The sequence below is a fragment of the Artibeus jamaicensis genome, unplaced genomic scaffold (assembly GCF_021234435.1).
Source record: "Artibeus jamaicensis isolate MK-2021 breed Jamaican fruit bat unplaced genomic scaffold, CSHL_Jam_final contig_419, whole genome shotgun sequence".
Lineage (NCBI taxonomy): Eukaryota > Metazoa > Chordata > Mammalia > Chiroptera > Phyllostomidae > Artibeus > Artibeus jamaicensis.
Genome location: NW_026521824.1, coordinates 1,497,696 through 1,516,943, shown reverse-complemented (window position 1 = coordinate 1,516,943; position 19,248 = coordinate 1,497,696). Strand labels below are relative to the sequence as shown.

Here is a 19,248-nt window from a genome sequence, read left to right as displayed (position 1 = left end):
CTCCCTTCCCTGCCCAGCTGGGAGGCTACAGAGAGGACCAGTCCCCAGCCAACCTAAAATATGGCTCTGATCCGGCTACACCTCATGCTGGCTCTGGATCCTGGCAGGCATCTGAAGCCCCTAAGAGGCTTGTTACAGTCTGACTCCTGGGCTCTCCCCCAGGGCTGTGACTCAGGCAGGCCCAAGGACAGGAACTGTGTGCTGGGCATTTCCATATGCGTCCTCCCAGAGGCCTGAGCAGATGAGCCCCAGGCTGCTCCCAGTGTGCTGCTTGCAGGGAGGTGGCCTGGTGTCTGGCATCTGGACGTGGGGCAGGGTTGGGTAGGGCTGCCCCCACACTGAGGTCTGGAGACAGCCCCAGAAAGAGTGCCCTGGTGCTTGCAGTGACACAGACAAGGCTGATGGGCCCAGGGGCCAGCAGTGACAGGCCCCTGGGTGTGCCTCCTTGCTGCTCTGGAGCCGCAGTGTTCCTGCACCTGGGGGCCCGGTGCACAGCAGGGGTACAAGACATGTGTGGGGCTCAGAACTGAGATTCTTTCCAAATCACGAAGACCACCGTTACAGAAAGTGCTTGCCTGTGGTAAGTGTTTTGCCTACAGGCACCTCTTTAAAACTGGGACTGGGATGAAGATGTCTGAAACAGCAGAAAAGCTGTCCGTGTGTTTGCCCACAGACACGGGCACTTACGTAAGAACTACTGCGCACTCCTGTACACCGATGGAGAGTGGGCATGGGGACAGTCGGGGAGGCCGGTGGACCTGCAGAACAGTGTGTGTGGAAGGGCCTCACGGAGAGAATGCCAGACCTCCCGAGAAACACGCAGAGTTCCTGGGGAGAGCAGGAGAGCTGTAGGTAGGGCCTTCCCATGACTCCAAGGGACTCAGGCATAGAGCTGTGGGGATGGAAACTTCCCACGTTACACACTTCTTTCTGTCCTTTCTATCTTTTTAAAAACAATGAACACTTTTTTTTTAAAGGTATGATTTTTGGCAAAGTTTCCAGTCAATTCAGTGCCAGGGGCTCAGGGGTGTATGCAAGGTGGGTAGGTCCTTCCGGATAGGTGACTTCAGACTCTGGAGAACAGGCACGCACTCTACAAGGGTCCCGCCTCTCACCAGCCTCCAGCTACCCTAGACCTCAGCAGTAAAAGTTCACTCATTCATTCACTCATTCATTCATTCGTGCCACAAATACTTGACCACTGTGAGTCCTGGGCTCTGGGTGGTGAGTCTGGAACCTGGACCGAGGCCAGGCTATGGGTAGATAGCCCAGGGCAGGTGAGCTGGGCAGAGCTGCGTGTCGCTGCCAGCAGCCTGCTCTCTGATGAGCGCCCCTCTGCTCCTGCTCCTTGGCCCCTCAACAGCGTCACCTGTGGTTACACAGGAGGCCACCCCCAGTTCCAAGCCGGCAGGCACCCAGACAGGAATTACGGTCTCTACAAGCTGGTTACTGCGGCTGCCTTTTCAGCAAACATAATTCCTTTTTATTAGAAAATTAAAGAATAGGACCAGCTTGCCAAAAGAGCTGAAATGTGCTTTCCTGTGATATGCAGCATCTGATAAAACAGATTTGTTCATCTTCCTCCTTTTCCAGCACCATCGCCCCTTGACCAGTCTTCCCTCCTCTCACGCTCCCCCCACCCAGTGGCACCAAAGCGACTGCCATGAGCTGGACCATGGTGGCAGGTGCTGCGCCCGGATGCAGGGGCCCTGCTGGTGCCACCCTGCATGGGGCAGGAGGGAACCTGTCGAGTCCCACTGCCTGGGTTTAAGCATTTTTAGAATGATTACCTCGGGGATTCTCCGCCTTCCTGGGACACAAAGGCTGCCTGTGGCCTCTGCTAAGCTGAGGGTGTCAGGAGGGAAAGGCGAGAACAATACAGGACTGGCCCTTCTGAGCACCTTTGGAGCAGGAAGCTACAGGGAGCAGGGCACCAAGGGGAGGAGAGCCCCTCACTGACACAGAAAAAGCAACTACTTAAAATCACCCAGGGAGTTCTTTCTTAATGGGAAGTCCTTGATTCTCCCCTTTCTGCTGCAGAACTCACAAACAAGGGCCAGGTCTTATTGATGTGGGGCAGGAGGGGCCCAGAAAGGGGGGTCCTCCTGCACAGGAAATGGCCAGGAAGGTGGCCAAGCTGGTAACGATGGTAGCTCCAAAATCAGGTTTTCTCTCCACTAATCTCTTTTTCTATTTCCTTTTTTATCTGCTGCTCAGTTGCTACCTTCCTGGTTCAGAGAAGACCTCAGAGGGGGTTGTGGAAGGGGGGAGTGCCACGGGAACCCGTGACCATGCTCTTGATGCCGAGAGGGGGTTGTCACCTCAGGCACCCCTGCCCCTGGTCTCCCTCCAGAAGTCCCTACCACATCCTCGACACCTCTCCCATGCCACGTCTCCCTGTTCGAGGGCAGATCTGCTCCATTCACTCCCTCGCTGAGTAACAAAGGAGAGAGGAGTTCTCTTTCACCTGCTCTCTTTGAAGCCTCTGCTTTGGCGTGACTAGCAGAGGCAGCTTCATTCTGGGGAAAGCCAAGAGGGGTGTCTGTCCTGGGGCCTGCAGGGCTGGGGTCAGAAGTAAACACAGCAATAGCATTGTTTCCCAGGCCCCTTGCCTGGGAATGTGGTCCAGGGCAGCACAGCTGGAGGGCTGGTCTGAGTGGCCAGGGCAGGTCCCAGAGGGGCCACCACTGGCCACAGGGTCTGCATCAGGTCCTTGCATGCTCTGAGCCTGGCCTGCCTGGCTTACAGGACAACTCACAGCCCACAGGAAACCACTGGTACCAGTCAGGTCTCCCTCCCACCTGGTTCTTCTAGGGCTGAGAGAGGATGTACTTTTCCATCAGGCGGGTAGGCAGGAACAGCAGGACCCCAGTTCTCCGAGGGTGGCTCAGCAGGCCTCAGAGCCTCTAGCAGGTGTTTAAGGGGAAGGCATCATGTTGGTAGCCACTGGGACCTAAGGTTTCTCTGGATGGAGAAGCTGGGGACCCTGGGCCAGGTTTTCCCCAAAAGAAGGCCACAGGAAGAGCTGGGACCGCAGAAGCCCTGGTGTGGCCCCCTGATGTGTCTGCACAGCCCCTGCTATGGAGGCCCAGAGCTGGCTCCCAGGGCTCTAGGTGGACACCAACCACAGGTCGTCTGGGGAACGTGGTCCTCGGGAGTGGGTCTACCCTACTCTGTTACTCCTGAGGGGAGGGCTGACAGCCTCGGGGGGGCTCCCCTGCCCTCCCAGTGGGGAGGCGATGAGATCAGCTCAGCAGTACACTGGGCTGGCTGGTGCCTGGGACCTGCCCCAGGAGGCCTCTGGGGCTCCAGAGCGCCAGCACCCCCCTCCCATAGGGAGGACTAAGCCCAGCTCAGGGAGGCTGTGGCTTAAGGCCTCAAAATAGCCAAGCAGCCCCAGCCAGTGTGGCTAGCTTGGTTGGAATGTCATCCCATAACCAAAGGATCTCAGGTTTGATTCCTAGTCAGGGCACATGCCACGGTTGTGGTTCAATCCCCGGTCTGGCACACACATCCCCAGGTTCGGATATGTACGAGAAGCAACCAATCTGTGCTTCTCTGTTGCATTGACGTTTCTCTCTCCCTATCTCTGTCTCAAAGTAATTTTTTAAAAAGTGTCCCTGAGCTGGCTGGTGTAGCTCAGTGGATTGAGCTTGGGCTGCAAACCGAAGGGTCGCTGGTTTGATTCCGGGTCGGGTCACATGTCTGGGTTGCAGGCCAGTTGGGGCCATGTGAGAAGCAACCACACATTGATCTTTCTCTCCCTCTCTTTCCGCCTCCTCTCCCCTCTCTCTAAAAATAAATAAATAAAATCTTTTAGAAAAAAGTGTCCTTGAGTGAGGATAAAAATAAAATAAATATTTTTAAAAGACACCCAAGCAGTAGAGCAAGGAGACCCATGGGGAGGCTGGGTGTCGGGGAGCAGGTGTGGGGCTGTGTCTGGAGCTGAGCATGACAGAGCTGCGTGTTCTGCAGGTGGGAGGGGCCGCCAATGAGGGAAGCAGCAGACGTTCCCCAGGGAGTTGGGCTCAGGCTGCAGGCCACAGGCTCAACCCCTCTCTGCCAGATTCCCCTGTGCTTCTCATCCCTGAGTCTGTCCTCCTCCTCGGTCTTTAAGCAAATCCACAGCAAATGGGATGGTGCATTGTAATTTGCACCCACTATCTTTGTCTCCCCAGTTCTTGGGCCGGCTTGTCCCTTCCCATCCACAGCCATCTCCGTCCCCTCCCCACTTGGAGGGGAGCAGCAGCCTGCTGCCCACCAAAGATCGGCTGTGAACTGCGAGAGCCAGGGGCCACGCAAGCCACAGTGCTGAGTGGGGCCTTGTTGAGCATGGATTGCATCTTAATGGCTTTTCCAGAGAGCACTTACTGGGCACGTGGCCCCCCAGTGTGTGCCGCCAGTGCTCCCGGAGGAGCAGCCACCTACCTCACCCCACCCCCGCCTTACTCCAAAGGTCTCAGTTTCCCAGGTCACAACACCTGCACACCCTGGGGGCGGAGAAGTTCCTGGGCAGCAAGCCTCACCCACACACATTTCTGGGTGTCGGGGCACACACTTCAGCAACATCAAAGATGTTGCCACCATTCTCCAAGCTCCTGAGATGGGCAGGGGCAGGGAAGGGTGCTGGGTGGGGTCTGCATGGCCTAGGTGCCTTCAGGGACCACAACCACGTGGAGGACAGCCCATGCCCAGCAGAGCTGAGCACTCTGCAGATATTTTAGCGCTGAAAAGTCCTGCCAACCTGACCACAGGTCCTGTTTCCTAGATGGGGAAGACCGAGACCCCAGACCACAAGCAGGCTCTCTGGCCTCCTGCAGCGCTGGGCACAGGAAATGACCAAGTCTGGACAAACATGGGAGAAGCTGGCAGCCTCGACATTCTGCCCCAGCACCTCAGAGGCGCTCCCTCCCCTGACAGAGGCTCAGGAGGGTGGGCCTCGGGCCTGTCTGCAGTCCATGGTTTTCTCCCTGTTTCCAAAGAGCCCCTGGAGCCCTCTGCCCCCACCAGCAGACAGGCCCAAGGCCCTGAGGGATGAAAGGGACCACCCAGGAGGAGAGTGAGCTAGAGAAAGAGTGAGAATGTGAGAGAGGGGGAGAGACAGACATACAGACAGACAAAGGTATGACCCAGCGCCCAGCCCAGTCCGGATGCTGTGCTCTCCTGACCACAGCTGGGAAAACAGGCTCCACAGCTGCCAGACCCCTCCCCCCAGGCCAGCCATCTCACTGGGCCCTTAACCAGGAACTGGGCCTGCAGCCCTCACCACCCACCCTGCCTGACTCACAGCCCCCAGTGCAGCCCCAGACCCCCCCAGGCCTCGGAGGCAGTGGGGCTCGGGCAGCCATGTCCTCTCGCTACCCTTGCTCAGCAGCTCCCAGCATAGGCTGCCCCCAAGTCCATGCCTGCTCCGAGGCCAGCCTCGTCCTCCTCTCAGCCTTCCCCCAAATTCTCAGGGGTGGGAGTGTCAGCCTTTTAACTATGGCTTGCCAAGACCAGCCTAAACAAAGCCCACCCTGGACCCCACTGGCCTGAGCCGCAGCCCTCCACTCCATGCCTACCACCAGTGTCCAAACAGGGAGGCCCTGCCCTCCTGGGGCACGGAGGCTTTCACCACCTTGTTCCTTCTGGGGTCAGCAGGGGGGCTCCCCATCCTGCCCAGACCGGCCAGGCCCCGGGTCTCTGTCCCTGTCTCACATTTATGAGGCAGGATCACTGAGGCTGAAATTTCAATTAAGGAAGAAAAATAATTACTCCAGGGCTCCAGGCTGGATCAAGTGGTGACGGGCCTCAGTAGCTACTTCCCTGGGGTAGGGAGAGGCGGCCAGGCACCCTCTCTGGTCAGCCTGGGCTGGACAGGGATCCAGGCCTTTGCTCACATCAGCCCTGTGCCCCACTGTTAAACAAGGCTGACCTCAGTGTGTCCAAGGTAGGGACTTGAGTCCTGAGGGGCTCAGGAAAGGGTGGAGGCTCCTGGCAGAGGGGACTAGGGAGTAAGCTTCAGATGGATCAATTGAATTGAATTGAACTGAACTGAACTGAACTGAACTATTCAGTCACTGTCTGTTCCTGCAGTGAGCCTGAAGGCTGCCAGGGCCCCCAAGGTGGGGTCAAGCTCAGGCCTAGGGGAGGGGCAGCTCTGCAAAGGCTCGCAGAAGACCTGCCCTGCCACTCACGGGAGGCAGGGGCCTGGGCAGGAACCTCCCCTCGGGACTCCTATCTCCTGCTAAATAAGGGCCACAGGTGGGGGGGGGCAGCATTCCTGGTCCCTGTGAGTAGCTCCCCCGCTCCCCCATCTACTTAGGAGGTCTTCCAACAGCCAGCCTTAGCTCAGTCCCTTCATCTCCCCAAAATTCCACCTTTAGAACGGTCAGAACGGTCTTGTATTCCATCCAAAAATGTCCCTTCTCTGAGAACGATCCATTTCCTCTCTAGAAATGCTTCATTTTAATCTAGAAATCCTCAGCTCCAGAATGTTGCATCTCCAGAAGTAACCCCCTTTTTCCTTCAAACATAATCCAGATATACCAGTACTCTCTATCAACTTAAGGCTCTACCTTAGCTCCAAGAATGCTCCAATTCCAGAAATATCACATGCCATCTCCAGAGATGTTCCATGTCAGCTCCAAAAATACCTCTGATCCAGAGTGCCCTATTTTATTTCCAGAAATGCTTTAGTATCATCTTCAAACACACTCCATTTCCAGATGTACAACATTTTATCTCTAGCAATTGCCCATTTCCAGAAATGTTTCATCTCTAAAAATGGTTGAAATCCAGAAAGGCCTCATCTTTATTCCAGAAAATGCCCTCTCATATCTCCAGATATGTTATTTCATCTCCAAAAATGCCCTATTTTGTCATCAGAAAATGCCTCTCCTCTGGAAATGCTTTCCATCTTGTCTCCAGAAATATATTTATCCAGTCTCCAGAAATACCATATCTTATTTCTAGAAGCACACCATCTCTGGAAGTGTTCCAGCTCGTGTCTGGGAATGCCCATGGTGTCTCCAGAAAGGTTTCCCATGTGGCCCAGATGCTGCAGCAACTCGAGACCCGCTTCCCCCAGGACCTCCTAGGGAGAGGCCAAGAAGAGATAGGGTGGCCTCTTCCTTCCCTGCCCCTGGGACCCACCACCCACCCACTGGGCCTCCCCTGCAGCAGGAGCAAGAACAAAGGTCAGAGCTGTGCAGGCAGGAGCTGCGGCCCCTGGAAGGGGGAGCACGGCTGGTCAGGGTGTGGGCCCCTGGGAAGCTGCCTGATCTGGAGGCAAAGGGCAATGAGAAGGACCCCGGGGCGTGAACGGATGGGCCAAGAAGGACTCCACAGGGTCTCCCTGCAGACACGGCCTTGCCACAAACACATCCACCAGCCTGAGGACACACACTCAAGTTTGGTTAATACCTCCACAGTACACAGGAACAGTCACCCCCCTCCACCCCCACCCCCAGAGCCCCTCACACACACACTCCTAACATGGAAATCTAAGCAGCACTTGTAATCCTACCACACACGTGCACAGAACTTACCCAAACACAGACACGCACAACATACACACACATAGGTCCAATGTCACAGCACTGTGACACACTGTCATCCTCACCCACACTCCCCAGGTCTCTCCGGGTCACGTTTGGAAACGCCAAGGGGCAGCAGCCCTCTTGGGCTCTCCGACCAGTCCAGGGTAGCAAGACAGGGCAACCTCAAGGCGGCGATGGGTCACCTGAGGAAATTCAGGGCTCCAGACCTTTGGGCTTAGGAGGGACCAAAAAGAGAGGGAGGTACACACTTGGCATCTGCTTGCACGTCTACCGAGATGGGACATTCTCTGTCTCCTGAAGTGGCCCAGGAGAAGCCACTGATAAATGATAGAATGATAACATAGTTCCTCTTTGGGTGGAAATGAAGCCTTGCAATGTCATTTCTGTCCAAAAAACTAGGCACTGCTCTCCAAAGAAGTCACAAAGCCTGCATCCTGCTGAGATTTCACATGGCGACCCTCTTCTCCTTGCCCTCTGACAGCTGCGAAGGGTTAGGGGCTCAGCTGTTCCCTGGCCTGGAGGTGGCTGAGGGGGAACAAGCGGCACCAGCACGCGCATACGCAGATATGAGCACCGCAGGTGCAGACACCCGGGCAGGCATGGCACACAGCTCCGTGCCGGAACCCACACACGGGAAGGAAGGAGGCAGCCCCTGATCGGCACCAGGCCTGTCCCTGATCCCTTATCGGGCAGGGACTCTCAGGGCTTCTAGGCAGGCAGGAGAGAGAAAGGGCCCTAAACTCATGATCCCAGCTCCCAGAAGCATTGGCTAACTCTGGTTGCTCTCATGGGAGGACAGTTACTGTTTGTTAACCCTCCCAATTGGCCATCGGCCTCAATTAAGGGGAACCTCTTAAGCCCCCTTGACCGATCCTTTGGGGCCAAGGGCAGGCGTGAACAGACCTCGAACACACCCTTCAATCTGCCCCCAGTGTAGAGCCCTTGTCTGCCACCCTGCACCTGGTCGGCTCTTGCCCAGGAATGAGGCTTCCTACCTGCGCCTCATCCACTCTCACTCCCAACCCCTCTCAGGCCCAGAGACCTCTTTTTCCTCTACCTAGACCTTCCCACTACTGTAGGAACTGAGATCCTCACTCAGAAATGTGAGGAAAAAACCCAAATGGTCAACCATGAACCTAAATGACCATGTGGGCATAGGGTCCAGGATGGGAAGAGCTGGGGGCCAGGCCTTGGCGTGGAGGGATGAGAACCCCCCTCGCCCAAGCTCGGCTTTGGGGAGGGGCCTCTGCACTGGTGTTCTCTGTCCCTCACAACTGCAACCACACGGGCTCTCCTGAGACCCTCTTATTGTACGTTGTCACTTCAGTAAAAGGTTACATATGAGAACATCAAAATTCCTCCCTCGTGTGAAGTTCGACAGTGCTTTTACAAATGCACAGGAAAACACAGTAACCCACAAGCCAGCTTTTACAGTAGCCCAGATCAAATGAGCACTGAACTGGGAGTCAAGAACAGTGCTCCTTGTCAGACTCCTGCCCTCACTAGGCCCCAAAGCATGCCACGTCCCCTCTTTCCCTTGTAACTACAATGTGTCCATCGGGGATAGTGGAAGGGGCATATAAATGGCTGGGTCTAGGTATGGAACCAGCAGTGTTTAGCCAGGGAGAGGGTTCAGGCTCTGCCTCCAGCACACTGCAACCTTGACCCAGGGAGCAACACTCACACCTCCTCGCCCCTCCCCTGGTAGACCATCTGGGGGTGCCGCCAGCGGACACCCTTTCCTGAGGTCTTGGCCAGAGACAGTCAGCAGTTCCTCTGAGGATGGAGGTTTGCTCAGCACAGGGCAGCCCTGCAGTGGAGGCAGGGGAGGTAGGGGTGGGAAGGCTGGGGAGGAGGCTGTGTTCTAATGGGAGAGGAGCTAAACCTCCCGACTCGCCCCCTCCTGCCCTCACCCCTGCTCTGCCCCCTCCTGCCTTTTCCTGGGCTTGGGTACATTTCTCCCTCTCTGTGCCAAGCCTTCTTTTAGAGAATTACAATCTGCTTGGCTTTAATTACTGGTCCCCAAGGACCACCACCTCTTTCCACAGCCATGACTTAATGATCCTTCCCAGGGCTAAATGAGAAGCTGCAGGCCTGGGCCAGGTCCCTGCTTCCCTCTGGAGCAGTGTCCACACAACAGGAGAGTGGGGAGGCAGTTTACAAGGGAAGAACGCAAGGAGAAAGCGCCAGTCCAGTGTTGGCCCAACCAGTTAGATTCAGAGCACTCGGGAGATCTGAGGTCGAGGAACTCTGAATTTCCCTGAAATCTGATAAGTCAGGAATTCTGAGGGAGGAAACTGAGGCTCTGAAAGGAGAACTGGCAGCAGCAGGTCACGCAGCCCCTCCGGGCCTTCCTGGCCCTCCCTGCCTCACCTCCTTGCTTTGCCCTCCACGCCGGGCCCTTGCACAGGGAGCCGCTCTTCTTGTCCAGCCTGTGCAGGCCCCAGGTTATCTCGGTCTCTACTTCTGCCTGTGCCTCCCCTGTTCCCACCAGCTACCTAAACTTCTGGAACTCTCCTGGCCCTTTCCCTCCTCCAGGCCCCCCTGCACGATGCGTGACGCTGCCTCCTGCCATGAAATGTGTCCCCTCCCTTTGGGAGGCCTGCACCGACTCTCCTGAGCAGGGCCTGGATATGCCACCTCTGGGTCAGACCCATGAGGCTGTGTGCTGGACGCAGGACAAGAGAGTGAAGGAAGTGAAACTGGACCTGCAAACCAGGCGCCCCACTCCCCTCCCCGCTGACCACGTCAGTGGGAACAGCTGTAGGGACTTCACCATCATGCAGGAGGAGGAATGGGCCAGGCCATGGTGAGCCATGCAAACAGAGTCCTGGCACCCCTGTGTGGGTCCTGGGTGGGTATGGGCTGTGTGCCAGAGGCTGGCATCACGCACAGTTCTCAGGGCCTGCAGATGGAGATTCTCGGGCAGTTTCAGTGACCCGGGGAGGCTGCGAACTAGAGGCTGGGGTCCAAAGCTGGCCACAGGTGGGCTGCTGGGTTAGATTACAACACACACAAACCAGATGCTGTATAAACATCTGAATCCTGGTTCCTGAGAAGGTGGATGATGGATACTCCATATGCCACCCCTGGCAGAGCGGAGCTGCCACCCCTCAGGAGAGCCAGGCACCCCCCATCCATCCCCACTCTCACTGGCATGGGGTGCTGGTCCTGCTAGCCCTAGAGGCCGGTGTTTGTAGGCAAACACGAGTTGATCTCCTGATCACTCCTTCAGGACACACGGTTGCATTTTATTGTGATGCTTTTACCCCTGGCGGTGATGACAGGAGGCTTCTCAGGCCCTAGGAAAGGCAAGAAGGGGAGATTCTGCAGAAAGGCAAATACCACACAGCTGCAGGTACTCTTGGGAGGTGGCACCTTGCAGGGATGGCCTGGGGCAGGCAGGGTCTCTCTGTCTGCTTCAGTGCAAAGGGCTTTTTGTGGAGTGAGCCGACATCTGCCAGGCTCTCTCCGTTCTGCCTTTGGGAATGTGTGGAAGCTCACTTTTCTGCTCCCATCTGCACCCTCTAATTCTTCACAACATTATTTCTGGACCCAGAACCCTACCCTTGGTCAAGTTTCCCCTAAGAATGTGGGACGTGGTCCAGGAGAAACATCTCCTCCCTTTTCCCCTTCTACCATTGATAGTGCAGCTTCAGGGGAAGGGTGAGGTCCAAGGAACTTCTCAGAACCCCAGAGGCTCCCACTGAGATGACAGTCCCCTCAATGCCAGCCTGTCTCCCGGAGAGCAGAAAAGCAGTAACATCGGGTCTCTCTCCGAAGAAGCCTGCGCGCCCCTGCCGTGGCCGCCTACAGGTGCCCCTCACGAGCCCCTCTGTGTGCCCAGATGCTGCCAGGCACTTGAACAACCTTGACCTGGTTTCCCTTACCTTCCCAACGGTCCTTTCAGGGCAAAGCTACAATCCCCACTGCACAAAGAGGAAACTGAGGCACAAAGAAGTGAAAAAACCCTTGGAGTGCTTCTGGATGTGGCTGACCTAAAGCCAGGCCTCCCAAATGCCTAGGTGAACCTGCTCGCCCAACACCTACACTCTCACCAACCACAACACTGGGTTCCAGGGCACAGATTGAGGGCCGCCTAGTTTATTATTATTATGACTTCTTTTTCCTGTTTTTATTTCAGTTTATTTATTTATTTCCAGAGGGAGGGAAAGAGAGGGAGGAAGGGAGAAAAACATGAGTGTGGTTGCCTCTCCTGCGCCCCCTCCTGGGGACCTGGCCTGCAACCCAGGCACAGGCCCTGACTGGGAACTGAACTGGGTGCCCTGTGGTTCACAGGCCAGCATTCGATCCACTAAGCCACACAAGCCAGGGCTTGACTTTTTTTTCTAACTGCAGTCGTTCTGGGGCTGACTGTAGCTGAGACCATCAGGCAAGGCGGCACCTGACTAGGCCCAGACTTCTTCCAGAAAGGTCTTAGGGGCATATACCCAGCAGGGTGGTGGCTGGCTGGCCCCATGGGGCCCCTGTGTCAGGTCTGCTGCAGAATTACTAGCCACCTCGGGGAACAGCGGAAGGGAGTGGGGGAAGGCCCAAGCTAGGCTAGCAAAGATGACATGAGTCAGATCAGAGCTGCGAGTCCCGAGGCCCCCCACAGAATGGACACTATGGCCCTGCACGCTGTGCAGCTTGGGCCTCGGAAAGGAACCCCCAGCGTGCCAGGGACAGTGAGGCTTCAGCTCCCCAGGGGTTACGCAGAAGGAGGGTCCCTTACTGCGACTCTGGGGACTGCTGGGAACTAGGAAAGGGGCCTGGGCCTTGGGCTCAGAGGACTGGGTCCAGCCCAGGGTCCCCAACTTCTGGTGCTGTGACCTCAAGCACGTCATTTGTCCATAAAACCAGAACCACAAATGGTGACTCGCAGGCTCAGTATAAACAATCAGGCTCAGTGCCAGGCATGAGTGGGGTCCATGGGGCCTGGTGGCAACCGCCCAGCTCCTAGAACCTCAGAGCGTGCCACCTACAGGAGCGAGTGTCTTTCAAATTCAAAGGAGTATGTCCACTCAACCTCCTCACACCCCCAACCCCCAGCCACTCCGTTCCCCTGTGGTGAGTCCCCCTCTGTGGGCTGGGGCTCGGCTGCCTGCGCCTTACAGTTGGACCCTGCCCCACTTTACATCCTCTGTTCTCAACCTCACCCTCTCCCTCACCAGGGGATGTGAGCAAGAATGGCTCAATCAGGACAGAATCATTTTTAATTAACGTGCAGATCATTTCACAGGCTAATCTCCTTGGAGACCAGAGGGAAGGTGGTCTTTTAAGATTTTCTTTGGCCTTCCCCCATCCATCCTTCCAAGTTGAAGGCTGCCCCCCTCACCCTTCCACCCACTCTGCCACAACCTTGCAAGCAGCATGAAAGCTTGCTGCCTGGATCCCTCTTGGGGCCACTAGGAGGTAAGTTACATTCACATACAGTCACACATAAAATGTGCCCAAGCTTGGGGGCACACTCTCCAGAAATGTGCAAATGGCATCAGAGACTCACAGACAGGGACACACACAGATTTGCATGCACATGTGCCAAAGCTGGAAAGCACACAGACCCCTTAAGAAATATACAAACAGAATCTGAGGCACGCAAATGTGGGTACACACGTGCCCGGGCCAGCAGGCACCCCAACTCCGAAGAACACACGAACAGCATCTGACACAGGCACAAACGCACAGGCACCTACGACGGTGGTGTGCCAGTGGGGACAGGTCCCAGTACGCAGACACCCACGCTCACAGGGTGGGGGGTGGGGAGCCTCCCGGGCCTTGCACCTTTCAGCGGGGAGACAAACACTCCCTTCCCTGCACTGGGAAGTCCAGCCCCAGCCCCTGAAATTGAGGTGTCCTGCCACCTGTCCCATTGGGGAACCCATGAACAGAGAAGCCACCAACATGTTGCCTCCCTGTCACCTGGGTGGCACCTGGTCTGGATCCTTCTGAGCCCCAGAGCATCCCCCTCCCCCTGCCAAACAGCTACTCCAGCCAGCCCTGGCAGCGTCCTGCAATGTCCAGCCTTTCCTGGCTGTCCAGCCCTGGCTGTCCCCAGTACCACGCTGGAAGTGCTGTCCCCAGCTTCTCCCCTGAGTGCTCAGTGAGGTTGAGGGGGAGAGATTCTCTCTCTGTCTTCATTTTAAATAGGTCCTTTCCTAGCCCCATCTTCTTCCTTTCTGACCTCCTCTCCCTCTTTTCTTTCTTTTTTTGTAAATAATTTTGGGTAACACTGGTTCATGAAATCATACAGGTTTCCCCTTCCCCTCTTCTCCAATCCCTTCCTTTTTCTCTCTTCTCCCCTTCCATCCTTTTCTCCTCTTCTCTCGTCCTTGCTTACCCTTCCTCTCCAGGGTGGGGTGGGGCGGCACTCCTGGGGTTAATCTGAGATCAGAGAGAGAGCTGAAGACAGAGCTGGGCCTCTCCCACTCCCCCAAAGTGGGCAACCGTGCAGACCACTGCTGCCAGCTCCTGAACAGACCCAGAGTTTGGTCTCTCACGAGTATGCTGAGGGCGCAGGGGTGGGCAGGGGCTTAGCCAACAGGCCCTCTGACTTCTGCAGCTCTACCCCTCAACACACCTATTTGGACTCTCAGCTTTTCTTTTTGGAAAATGGGACGGCAAAAAGAAAGGGTAAGTGGGGAGAGGGTGGGTGACAGGGGCCAAATATCTGACAGGTGGCAAGCTGGTAACACGGGTGACCCCAGAGACTATGGACATGGCCAGCGGGTACAACACACAAGGGCTCAGGAGCCTGTCTCGTTCTCCAGGGGGTGGATGTGCTGGGTGCTTCTGCTCTAGTGGTGTCTCAGTGCTCCCACCTGTGAGATGGGCAAGGTCAGGCTAAGGGGGCCCTAGGGAGTCTCCCAGGATGCAGGAACCAGAGTGGCAGACCCGTGACCCATGACAGGCTGCTGCAGAGCCCAGCAAAGATTGCGTGACCTTGGGACTGGCTTCCTGCCTCTGGGTGAAGTCTCCTCCTCTGGCAAAGGAGGAGGGTCAGGCAGGTGATTCATTGCCCTGGCTCTTTTTGGTTCTGGTAGAAGGTTCTAGATTGTGCTAGAAGAAAAGGGAATAGTGCGCCCTTCTCCAGGAAAAACGAGAAGCCCATTTCTCCTACTGCAGGCATGTCGGAGCCTTTCACATCAGCAGAATAATTTTCAGGAAATCATCTTAAACATCAAAAAAAGCTTTCTACATAAAATATATCCACTGCCTCATTCATCAGGAGCATCCAGAATGCTGCACAGAACGGGTAATGTTAAGTAAACGATGGTACATCCACCAGATTGAAAGAGCCTGAAGACATGGTGTTTACGGAGAGCTGGTTACAAAACAGGAAAAGGCTCCCGTTAATGTTGCCAAAGGAGAAGGCAGGATATACATCTGAACACAGAAAATGACGACAAAGCCTCTAAAAAACAAACCAACCACCAAGTCCACAAAGACTGCAAAGGATGACATCAAAATAGTACCGTGGTCATAGCTGTCAGTAACCTTCTTTGTTTCTTTTTATTTTTCACATTTCCTATGAACCGTATTTTAAAATACTTACATCAGAACGGTCTCTTAAAAAGATAACTAAATGCCTCCGATTGAGAAACCTTCCTCTTTCATTCATGTATTCATTCATTCATCACTGATTCACCCACTCCAGAGGCGCTTGTCCAGCCCGGGCAGGGCTCCTCTTGCACCTGGCCCTCAGAGCTCTAAGATCCGAAGGGAATGCCTTGCCCCCACGGGAAGCAGAAATGCGGGGCGGATGGGGCGGGGGGAGACAGTCCCTCAGATGACTGCCCAGCTAAGGCCTCGGGCCACGATGGGCCCTGTCTCTGGTGAGGGAGGAGAAATCAACCCTGGGGGTGGGGCCTGCCCTCAGCACTCAGGGTCCTACAGCCTGGCCTTAAGGCACTCACCCTTAACCACCAAGCCTCCAGCTGTGGGTGGTGAGGATGAAGGTGGCAAACAGGGCAAGCACAGACTGGGTGGGGGGTTGGGGGGACTAGTCCCCCCAGGTGATTCTGCTTCTAGTTCTTGTGTCCTGAACCCTGGTAACTAACTCCTTTTCAAAGCCTCAGGGCTACAGGCCGCTCCCTGACTACGACACCCTCTGTCCAGCTCTAATTTCAGTCTCTCCTAAGGTCCCTGAACCAGGCACCACCCAGGCAGGCCCTGCCCCAATGCAGGTGTTGCGAAGGGAGCACGAAGATCTACCAGCTCCCCCCACTGTCAGCAAGTCAAGGGGCCCAACTGCGTGTTCCTGCTGTGTACAGCGGACAGACATCTGGGGCGGGCCAATTCTACTCCTGGACCAAGACACAGAAAGGCCTGAAACCGTTTGCCGCTGCCCCCAAGGTGCCTTCCCGCTCCCCCAGGAACTGTCTCTTCAAGTAGGGAGAGGTTCCTTCACCTGCCTGGGTGTCCAGCTCGGGGTCCCTGGCTGGCCCTTCAAATTCACCTGGTGATCCAACTGAGGCAGGCTCTTCTTTGCCTCCACTCACGTTCCAGCTACCCCTTCACCCCTTCCAACCCCCCCCCACGGGAGTAGAAGGAACTGGGAGCTGTCAGTGCCAAGAAACCGCTGACCTGGCAGCCCCCACTTTGAGTTGAGCCCCCCTCAGGGTTGCGACCCCCCCAATTTCCCTTGGGTAGCGCGACCTTCCCGTGGCCCCAGTGGAAACAGAAGTTCCCACTGCTCTCTCCCCCCAGCCCTCGAGGGAGGGGATGAGGTGTCCGAACCACCGGGTCACCAGAACGGCATCTTCTGTGGATCACAAGAGACAAATACTTCATCACATACACATCACCCGTGGGATCACCTCTGAAGCCCGCATTGTATGTGAGGGGAGGAGGCCGAGGTGGAGGGAGGAGGCTGAGGTTGGGGGGGCGGGGGGCCTCCGATGATCCTGAAGTCACCAGCCAATCACCAAGCCCAAGAGGGGCTCCAATCCACCATCCTGGTGGAAAACCCAGGCCTCTGGCCTCCCTGGGCCTCTCACCTTGTCCCCACCCCCAACCCTCAAGGCGCCATCCACTTCAAGGTCTCTAACCTAAACAAGCGCCTCCCTCTCCTCCGACACAGGGTCAGTGGTCCTGGGAGAGATCAAGCTACCACCAACCCCCACCCCGCCAGCAGAAATGCAAGATTTCATTGTCAGCCTGGCCATTCGGGCACGAGATCCAGCAGGCACTAGCTTGAGGAGTGGGGAGGGGTCTCCAGGGGGGTGTTTGAAGCTGCTGCTCCAGCTCCATACAGATCCGGAAGCCGCGCGGGGGGGGGGGGGCGGGGGAGGAAGGCGGGGGTGGGAGAGCACGACCTTAAGCGCAAGCAGCAGGGCTGTGCTGGAGGCCAGAGGAAGCACCCGGAGGCGGCAGGGGCGCCAAGTTCCCCGGGAGGCTGCGCTCTCGGGAAGTTTCCCACCGGTTGCCGAATGCAGGACAGGGCGCACAGACATCCCTCGCCGGCCTGACCCATTCCAGGTTGCAGATTGTGAACTTGAACAAAACTCTTTCCTTCTGCTTCCCTCACCTCCCCATCCGCGGCCACCAGCCCCTCCATCTCAGTACTATGTTCCGCCAGTACCGCTGTCGCTGAGACCATGGAGGAAAGAGAAGGGAATCCCCATCCCCAGCACAACCAAACTATGGCCGAAATTTAAAAAAAAAAAAAAAAAAAAAGAATTTCTTTTCCCATGGCCAATTCCCTCAACCGGCATGGAAAACCCCCAAACAGGCAAATCTGGAACTGCAGCCAAGATTGTGGCATGCGCGGGAGGGGTTCTGGCAGGGACCCCCGCCGGCCACCCCAGGTTGTAGCAGGTCTGAGCGCCGTGGCGGCAGGGGCATCCGGGAGCCCTCGAACCCCAGAACGGCTCCCCAAAGACACAAAGCTCTGACGCCAACAATACCTGCGGGCTCCTCCTGGGTCTCCCAAGTGCCAGCGCTACGCGTCTTGCCGTCTCTCTTTCCCCAGGCAGTCTTTCTCCTCCTCAAGCGCCGGCTCTCCCCCTGGCTTCTTCCACAACGCAGCAGCCAGATGAGATCCTTGGGAGAAAAAAATGTGAGCGCTCGCAGGATTCCTGATTCCTTTCTCTCTGTCGCTGCTCACAGGCTCGCTCCTTTCTCTCTCGCGCTCCCGCGCGCGCCGCGCCTCTCTCGCCCCGCGCTTCCTTCTCAGCAGCCCCTGCGAGCGCCCTCAGTAGCCATTATTCACGGGTCGCCGGGGGACGGGAGGTAATTAGAGACCGCCCTGTGGCCACATCCACTCGGAAGGCGCGATGCAGGCGAGGGGGCGCGCACTCGCGCGGGGAGGGGCACGACGAGGGGGCTTGGCCGCGTGCAACCCAAGCCCCAGACAAGAGGGAGGGGAGGAGGAGGGGGCAGAAGAGGAAGCGGGGCATTTGCAGCCGGGGAGACGCTCCCAAAGCTCATGGGGTGGGGGCTGTGGGTTCTGGGCTAGGAGGCTGGGTTAGGGTCTGGGGGTGGGGGTGAGTATCTCTGTGAGCGCGCGCACGCGAGCTTGTCAGAGATTAAAGGGAAGGGAGTGAACGCTTTAATATTTTTCCAGTGACTTATGAGCCGGTGGGTGAGCCCTTGGCTGCGCATTTAGGTCCGTGTGTATCAATGAGGCTGTATATTTCTGGTCTGTCCTACGTGTGAATGTCACGGGGTGTAAGGGTCTGGCTGCGAGCTGTGAATGGCTGCAAGCTGTGAATGTGTCTCTGGGTCTCGCAGGGACCCTGCGTGGGTCATGTTTTTATGCGATTGTTTATGGGGTTGGGTGAGACTGCGTGGGTGGTACTGCGCCTGTGCGGGGCTATGTCTGTATGAGATTTGCGTGTGTGGGATTGTGTCTGCGTGGACCCGAGTGTGTCTGAGGGGTGTTGTGTGTACGTATGGGCTTGTTTGCAATTGGGATTGCGGTTGCTGGGGCCAAGGGGCTGTGCATGGAAGGGGCAGTGCGCCTGTGCAGGACTGTGGTTTGATGAGAGGCTGTGGTGTTTGCCTGCAGGCAATCCTGAGTGGGGCTGCGCTCTGCGTGCGGGTCTGAGGCCTGGCAGGCGAGGTGGGAGGAAGGGTTCGGGTGGTGGCAGGGATCCCACCACCTCAGAAAAAGCCGCTTAAGATGCGAACAAGCTGCGATGGGGTCAGGGCGTAAAGCAAGGAGTAGTGGCAGAGGAGGGGCGGGAGAGTGAAGGCGGAGAAAGAGGGATACTTCATCCTTACGCCCCCTCTCTCCGCACCAGAGATGCAGCTTGGAGATCCTGGCACTTGTGAGCCCCACGGTCCTAGAGGCACTGGTTTTAGAAAACCCTGCTGCACAGGGAAGTCGCCTAAGGGCTGGCGGCAGCTGGAACTGACACTCAGGACATCTAGCAGCAGCCTGGAAGGGAGTGGTGGGGGTTGCCCGAAGAGGCAGGTCACGGTCGGAGACAGTGGAGGACTAGGCCCAGACAAAGAAGAGCAGGACGGGAACTTCAAGGTGGCCCTCACCTCCAGGTGCTCCTGCCGCTGAGGGGTGGCCCAGCCAGGCGCACTACAAGGCTGGCACGTGGAGCCCCAGCATCGCTGTCAGGGGGGCCCCTCCGTGCCCCAGCCTTAGAGCTGCCACTGACAGCAGCTCCAGAGCCCTGGGGTGGGGGTGGGGGTATGGAATTCTGCGCCCCAGGCAGGCACAGTAGTGGGGTTCTGATCGTGTGGTGGGGTG

General features: G+C 56.7%; 1 protein-coding gene across 4 annotated transcripts in view; it reads right to left on the bottom strand.

Annotated features, from left to right (window-relative positions):
- Positions 1-19,248, bottom strand: part of RAI1 (retinoic acid induced 1) — a 107,465-nt gene that overhangs the window by 52,873 nt on the left and 35,344 nt on the right. For all 4 annotated transcript variants that reach the window (XR_005084952.2, XM_053665650.1, XM_053665651.1 and 1 more), the window contains one exon: positions 17,450-17,585. The gene's annotated coding sequence lies outside the window, so the exon portion shown is untranslated. The remainder of the gene's footprint in view (positions 1-17,449; positions 17,586-19,248) is intronic.